Below are 8,143 nucleotides of genomic sequence, written 5' to 3'. Positions count from 1 at the left end.
TTGACTATTTGGTAGTACACATTATTACATCAACTCTCATTTATGATGATTCTGTGACTACATTGACAAGTATATCTATTTTAAAAAAGGTAGGAATAATAACAAAACATTCTCATCAAAATTTTTATTCTTTAAAATTTTGTACACTGTGGTATCAAAAAATTCAGCAGAAACACAACAGTATATATCAAGCATGTATATAACACTATCTTTAAAACACTGAAAAAAATCTATTCAACAGATCTTTAATGAAATAGCCTAGAAGGGTTTGCATTTTAAATAGGAATCAAAATACAGGACGATAAGGGTTAGTAAAATTCCAGAAGAAATACTAAACTCAGTATGTTAACATTTACCTTAGAACTATTATGAATTTATAAAACAAATTTAAAAAAGTCATCATTAAAATGTTCAGAATTTATAACATATTGGTTTAATATTGAAATCAGAATAGTATTTATACACACTGATTTAAACTTTTGAGTTACTTCCTCTGTAAAAATAAATGTTACTCTTACATGTTCGCTATAGTGAAGTTTTCCCTGATACATATGCAAGATTTGGATATGCATTCAAAATGAATGACTGCCAAATACATCTTTACACAATAGTATGGAGGATAAGTAACTCCTTCATTTTTTACCAAGTGGAAGTCATTTCCCATATTTTTAATCTGTTGGTAAAAATTATATTTGAAAATGATTGGTGAAATTTGGCAATATGTATCAAGAATCTTGCTGGGTGTTGTCGAGTTTATTCTGACTCATAGTGACCCCATGTATAACAAAGTAGAACTACCCCATAGGAGCCTTGGTGGCACAGTGATTAAGCACTTGACTGCTAACCAAAAAATCCTTAGTTCAAACCCACCAGCTGCTCCACAGGAGAAAGATGTGGCATTCAGCTTCCATAAAGATTCACAGCCTTGGAAACCCTATGGGGCAGTTCTACTCTGTTCTACAGGGTTGCTATGAGTTCAGATTGACTTGATGGCAATGGGTTTGGTGTTTATCTGGTAATCTTTACGGAAGTAAATGGTCGGGTCTTTCTCCTAAGGAGTACTGGGTAAGTTTGAACCACCAATCTTTTGGTTAGCAGCCGAGCGTTTAACCATTGCACCATCAGGGCTCCTTCTTCTTGTTTTAAAACCAGTTATATGATAATGACTCCCAACTAGATATTTCAACCCCAGACATCTTCAGAATATTTTTACCTGAATGTCTAATATAGCTCACACTAAACACTTCCACAACAGCACACCTAATCTCCAACCTCAACCTACTCCTTCCTCACTAAAAGGCAACTCAATTAATGGCACCTCCACAATTGATCCTTCTGATTATCTAAGGGTCCACCTTGTACTTCTCTTTCCCTCATTTGATCCATCAACTAATCCTTGGACTCTGTCCTATCTGACAATGGCTATTTGCTGCATAGGGAAACTCTAGATCCATTTCTGCAGTTCCTTTCCTTAGTCATGACCCCTCTGACACTACTGTTGATTCCTTTGACCTCAACATTTCTAGGCCTCAACTGGTTCAGATTAACTTGATTATTTCAGGGATTACTTATCAGTCTATATACAGAGTAGCCATCTGCCAGTCAGCTGCCTTCAGTGTTGTCTAGTGATCCACGGTAGTAGGGGCCTCGCGTTCCAAGTCCTGCATTAATTTCTGTCACCTGCCAGCCTACACTTCCTGCTCCAGCCAAGGTCAAGTGTGCACATAGTCTGACCACTCATTCAGATGATCTGGGAGAAATCCTACTTTCTGGCCACATGGATACTGTTAGGGTACAAATGAATGTTCTATTAATAAAACGATTGTATTTACAGAACTAAAAAAAAAAAAGAAAAACACTCATGAGTGGTTAGATTATGTTTTTAGTTATCTATGTAAGAAAAAACACTGGTTGGCTTTCCCGCATAACTATAAACCACTGAAGTATCCAAGAGAATTGTAGGCACAAGAGGATAAACTTTCCAAAGTGCTAGCCTTGGAGTTCCAAATGTAAAATAAAGACAGCAAGTAATAAAATGTACAATCTTTTATGTCACCTAAGTGTACCGAATTTTTAATCTCTAATCCTTTCTACAGAAATCACTGAAAACACAACATGGAATTTTAACATTAGAAAGAAAGAAAAATCAGTAATTACTGAGCTGGTATATACCAGGCACTAATTGAAACCAAACCCACTGCCAATGAGTGGATTCCGACTCATAGCAACTACACAGGACAGAGTAGAACTGCCCCATAGGGTTTCCAAGGAGTGGCTAGTGGATTCAAACTGCTGACCTTTTGGTTAACAGCTATAGCACTTAACCACTACACCAACAGGGCTCCCAATGATACATACTATATACGTAAATTCATTAATATAAGTTTATTTTTAAGAGGCATTTTAAGAAGGCAGTACAATTAAACTCTGGAAACTTGTTTGTGGTGATCTCCTTTTCACCTGTTATCTTAACAGCCACATCACAATTAGCTGATTTACATTCAGTAGCTATGAATAGGAGTCCCTGGATGGTGCAAACAGTTGAAGTGTTTGCCTACTAACCAAAAGGTTGGTGGTTTGAATCTACCCAGAAGCACCTTGGAAAAAAGGCCTGGCAATCTACTTCCGAAAAATCAGCCACTGAAAACCTTATTTGTACTCTGACACACATGGGGTTACCATGAATCAGAGTCAACTCAACAGGAACTGCTTTTTTGTTGTTTGTTAGCTATGAACAGGATTAGGTAGTGTGTTTCATTTAGACCAAAGCATTTTGGTATTTCTAATTTATAATATTTGTTTTTATTACTATCATTATTGTGAAATGTTGAACAGATTGTCAAGTGCTACACAGGTTTGGTTTTTTTCTTGAGCTGTTTAAATAAACTTTAAAACAATAGGAATTTAGCTTAGGAATTACATACGCGGACTTTCCATAGAAACTTCTCCAAAAGTTTAAGATCTTATTAGGGTGGTTTTACTCTGTAATGTTTTTCTTAAGGGGAAGAATGTTAAGTATGAGTTCACCACAGGCAGCATGGTGTTAGGGAAATGACCAACAGTGTGATCTGGAGCCTGTAAGCCTGTTTGTTCATCTGTAGAGCTGCAAATAACAATTCCAAACTTGAGAGGTTGTTGCCAAGTCTGAAAATTAATTAATATGTAAAAGTAATGGCTAGTGCCTGGTATGGAGCCCTGGTGCCACAGTGGTTAAGAGCTCAGTTGCAATGGGTTTGTTTTTTGGTATTTATCATTGAGAAATTTTTGACAGTGGAATGTTGAGAAAGGTAGAAAAAATTATACGAACACACACACAGAAAGAAATTGTTATTTATTAGCTTGTGAGTGGCCATCTAAGATGCGTCAATTGGTCCCAACCCACTTGGAGCAAAAGAGAATGAAGAATACCAAAAACACAAGGAAAATATTAGCCCAAGAGACAAAAGGCCCACATAAACCAGAGACTCCATCAGCCTGAGACCAGAAGAACTAGATGGTGCCCAGCTACCACCAATGATTGCCCTGACAGGGAACACAACTGAGAGTCCCAGATTGAGAGGGAGAAAAGTGCGGAGCAGAACTAAAATTCATGTAAAAAGACCAGACATAATGGTCTGACAGAGACTGGAGGAATGCCCAAAACTGTGGCCCCTGGACACCCTATTAAGCCAGAACTAAAACCATTCCCGAAGCCCACTCTTCAGACAAAGATTTAACTGGACTGTGAAACAAAAAATAATACTCATGAGGAGTGTGCTTCTTAGTTCACTCAGATACAGGAGACCAGATGGGTGGTTCCTGTCCGGAAGCAGGATGAGAAGGCAGGAAGGGACAGGAACTGATTGAATGGACACAAGAAACACGGGGTGCAAAGGGGGAGCGTGCTGCCACATTGTGGGGATTGCAAATACTGTCATATAACAATACGTGTATAAATGGTTACATGAGAAATTGAGCTGTAAACTTTCACCTAAAGCACAATAAAAAAATAAAATAAAAAATGCTAGAAAAAAAGAAATTGTTATTTATTAAATCGTTTTGGAAGGCTGCATTTCAACACAGTAACATTTTGAACTAGTTCTCAATCATCATAAAGATTAGAGAATGGCTTTCTATATATTTTATCAAGGCTTCTGTGAGATGTAATAGATACTTCACATTTATATATTTGTATAACAGTGCTGCCTCAAAAAAAAGTCCCTCGCCCCCAATTCTACTGATTAAGTTAAAGAAAATATATTTAGGATCCAACACTGAAATAAATTAGTATAATGACTATTGATAGTCCATTTCTTTCCCTGAGATTTCAGCTCATGGTGTGCCTCTGATAAGAAATGCATTTTTCTAAAAAGTACTCATGGTTTTCTTTCTTTCTTTTTCTTTTTTTAAATTTTTTTAATTGTACTTTAGATGAAGGTTTACAGAACAAATAGTTTCTCATTCAACAGTCAGTACACATATTGTTTTATGACATTGGTTAACAACCCCACGACATGTCAACACTCTCCCTTCTCGACCTTGGAGGACCTTTTTTTTGGTGAAAATATACATAGCCAGAGTTACACCCTTTCAAAAGTTTCTACACGTACAATTCGGTGACATCGATTACATTCTTCCAGTTGTGCTGCTATTCTCACTACCCTTTTCCACTCATAGTTTTCTTTAGCACAAAAAACAGTAGACTGCTCTTTTTCTTTTGACACTGCATATAATATCTCCCAGAATAGTTTTTTTCCCTTGAAATTAAGCCATAAAATAATATGCCTTGCTTGAAAAACAGTGTATTAGTGAGGTGGGATACGTGTACATATGTAATGTATGCTGAGTTACAGAATGTACAATGAAGAGCCATGTTTTTACTTGGAGAAGACAGCTGTCAAATATAACACTTGCTATTAGTTCTACTTCATATTTCTAGGTAAAATTACAGATAATGAATAAAACACTATGATATTAATAAAGAATGGTTTAACTTGCAAGCTATAATTCACGTAAGTTAAGAAAAAAAGTCAGTTCTAGGTAAAAAGGTGAAGTAAATGAAGCCTGCCTTTGGCTGCTGTTGTCTCTGGTGACATTCCATTTTTGTCATTCACCCCAGACAATATGTTCTGTCAAGCAGTTCATGGCCCATCTACTAAAGGTGTTCCTTTCAAATGGGGTCCCCTGTGATCTGAACATCTGTCTACATCTTCACTTTTTGATTTTAGGGAAAGTTCTTTAAAGGACAGTGTCTTTTGGCTCTTATTGGCTTCTTTCTGCTCCCTGGAATACAGAAATGATGGATGGAGCTCCAGTAGCCAAACTGGACCAAGAGGCTACCTTGAAATTAGAAGTTAGAGGATAAAGATGGTAGAGTATAAAAACGGAAGGAGGCCAAGACCCTGATGATATTGTGGAATCTCCACACAAGCACTGACTGCCAATCTTTGAATTTCTCTGTATGACAAAAACAAACCTTGAAGTAGTTAAGCCAATGCTATTTGAGTTTTACCTTATATGCACTTGAACCTAATCCTAACCAATATGCATTTTTGCTGGGAGGGGAAATTGAGTGACAGGAGGACATGGGGAAGACAGGGATTTTTCATTGTATTTTTTGTTTGATAATTTGAATTTTAAAGCATTTAGATGTATTACTTAGTCAAGAGTTAAATTAAACTATAAAAAATTAAAAGAATACTAAGTCTGAAATATTAGAAATTGTTATTATTTAATTAAAACATTTAATTTTATGAAAAAATTTCATAATGATCTGGACATAAAATATTTATTTTAATATAGGCAATGTGATATAAACCTCAGTCATTTCTTTGGCAAAACTGTGAATTCCACCAAAACAGATACCGTTGTGCTCACCTTCATAACCACAGCACTAGGCAGGTATTCTGCACATGGTTGGTGCTGGAAAACGCTTGTTGAATGAATAAAATGCCATAAAGTATATCATCACTGCAAAAATGTTCTCATCTGTATGTGCTTGACAGTTATCAATAAAATGGAATGCATGAGGAAGACTTTATGCGAACAGAGGGGGAAAAGATCAGAATTTTTGAGTAGAAGCTTAGCAGAACACAGTTATTGGTAGTTATTTAAGCCAGTAAGCAAACATTATAAGCCCATTTATTTATCTGCCCCAATAACTCATTTTCCTCTTCGAGTATTCACTATCTAGCAAATGTAATAATCTCCAGGTAAAGGTTAAACAAGTATTTTGTGGGGTTGGGTGCAGAGGTGTTATTAAAGGAGCCTGTAAAAACTTAGCCCTAATTCCCATTATTGTTTTTTACCTTTTTAAAATTTTTTTTGTTTATTCTATTAAAGGAATCCAAAAGATTACATCTTACTAAATGCACATATGGCTAAATTTTTATACTGAAAACTTCAATCAATAACTCTCTAAACATTATATAAATTAAGAATTTTGATTTACATTTTACATATACATTATAAGACATTTTTTGTTGTGGTTTTATTAAAAAATAAAAAAATCACCCATCTTCCCACAAGGGATTGTTAACAGTTATAACCAGCTTATACAAAAATTTGATTAGAATAGCTCAAATGGAATTTTCAAGTAAGGTCTTTTTACTAAGCAAATCCATGAAACTTTGGAAAGATTGATGGGAATGTGTAACTTACTTTGTCAGGTTCATTTTTCACGTCTTGGTAATAAATGTTATTCTGATAAATAAAGATGATTTTCATTGCATTTACTGCACTGTGATTTTTATACTACATGGTTCCTCAAGTAATATAAGAGGAAGAACCATACTTCAGTACTCAAGCTGTTAACTCACGTTTCTTTTAAAGTTATTTGTCAACATTTCTACATCTGTATAAGAACTAGGTGAATAGACGGCATGGTTTTCTCCACGTTGTACACAATGAAACTCTCCCTCCCCACCACCCCTTGCCCCACAATGAGAGTAATAGCCCCAGAATTTCTGGACTATCACTTATTCTGCACTATTTACCCCTCACCATTGCTGTAGGAGCCTTTTTGCTTTAGGCCCGTTTGATAAAATAATAGTAATAAGAGTGAGAGAGAATGCTGTACCATAAACAAAACAAAACTTGGGAGATTTTGAGTATGTGCCACTTGGCATCAATCAGGCATAACAGAGGGTGAAAGAGGGAAGGAACTGTATTCCTATTAGGTTTCTTGCTTGTATCTAAAGGAACCAAAGCAGAACCAATCAAGTTAAATATTGGATATTCTCAAACCACTAATGGGCACCACCAAAGTAATGGCCAGAGTGGTACTGGCCGCTTGTGTGCTTTCAGGAGTTGGCTTACCCTGACAGCAAAAGGAAGGCAAAAGCTGCTGAATAAAGTTACAATCACAGAAAGACAGCTTTTACATTTGATATCAAACTGTTGTCAAAACATTGTCCATAAGGCACCTTATCTTCCCTGTCAAAGGTTCTGTGTGATAAAGCCTCTTGGAATTCAAAGCCAGAAAAAAAGGTCTGCTGTTCTTCAAGAGCTGGTATATGACATTATGGAAGGAAATAATAATGATCTGACTTACAGAGGCTTCTCAGAAAAAATTTTCCAAAAGGCTTCTGAGATCCTCCTGATATAGTCTTTATTGATTTTTCCCTTCTATGGGGTACAGAGGAATTAATAAGATGTTGTTTGTGACAATTAGCAACATCATTCTAAACACCTTCTAGAGTGCTTTTCTGTACTACATGGCTGGAAAGCTAAAAGCCACGTCGAAGACCCTCTTAGAGTTTAAATGTGATTTAGGTTTGCCCAGTCTCCAAATTGTCAAGTTTGGACGTTGGAAGTTAGGTGGAGGCCAGGATTTGGTTGTTTTGCTTGCAAGTTTGGCTGTGGAGGAATTTGCTTTCCTCTCATAGTATTAGCAGAGTTCCCACTGTCTGAGGGGGCCTATGGAGACTATTTCCTCAAATTGTATAGCTGGCTAAATTCCTTGCAGACGCACAATTTTTCTTAACTGCTAGCTATGTAGGAAATTAACATGAGTACAAAAGAAACTTAAAAATCACCTGTCCTCCCATAATCTAGAGATAACTACATTCAGACATGTATGAACTCATCAAAATTTATGAAAAAAATCTAGAAAGTCTATGCCTATTTTAAACAAAATAACCCTCCCCCACCAAAAAAAAAAAAA

The 8,143-nt window shown here is 36.1% G+C and overlaps 1 protein-coding gene across 2 annotated transcripts in view; it reads right to left on the bottom strand.

The window, feature by feature from the left end:
- The window catches only part of DIAPH3 (diaphanous related formin 3), a 516,843-nt gene that overhangs the window by 66,657 nt on the left and 442,043 nt on the right, over window positions 1–8,143 (bottom strand). The window lies entirely within an intron of this gene.

Source organism: Trichechus manatus, unplaced genomic scaffold (genome assembly GCF_000243295.1).
Source record: "Trichechus manatus latirostris isolate Lorelei unplaced genomic scaffold, TriManLat1.0 scaffold00173, whole genome shotgun sequence".
NCBI classification, from domain to species: domain Eukaryota; kingdom Metazoa; phylum Chordata; class Mammalia; order Sirenia; family Trichechidae; genus Trichechus; species Trichechus manatus.
This window is presented reverse-complemented; position numbering and strand designations above follow the sequence as displayed.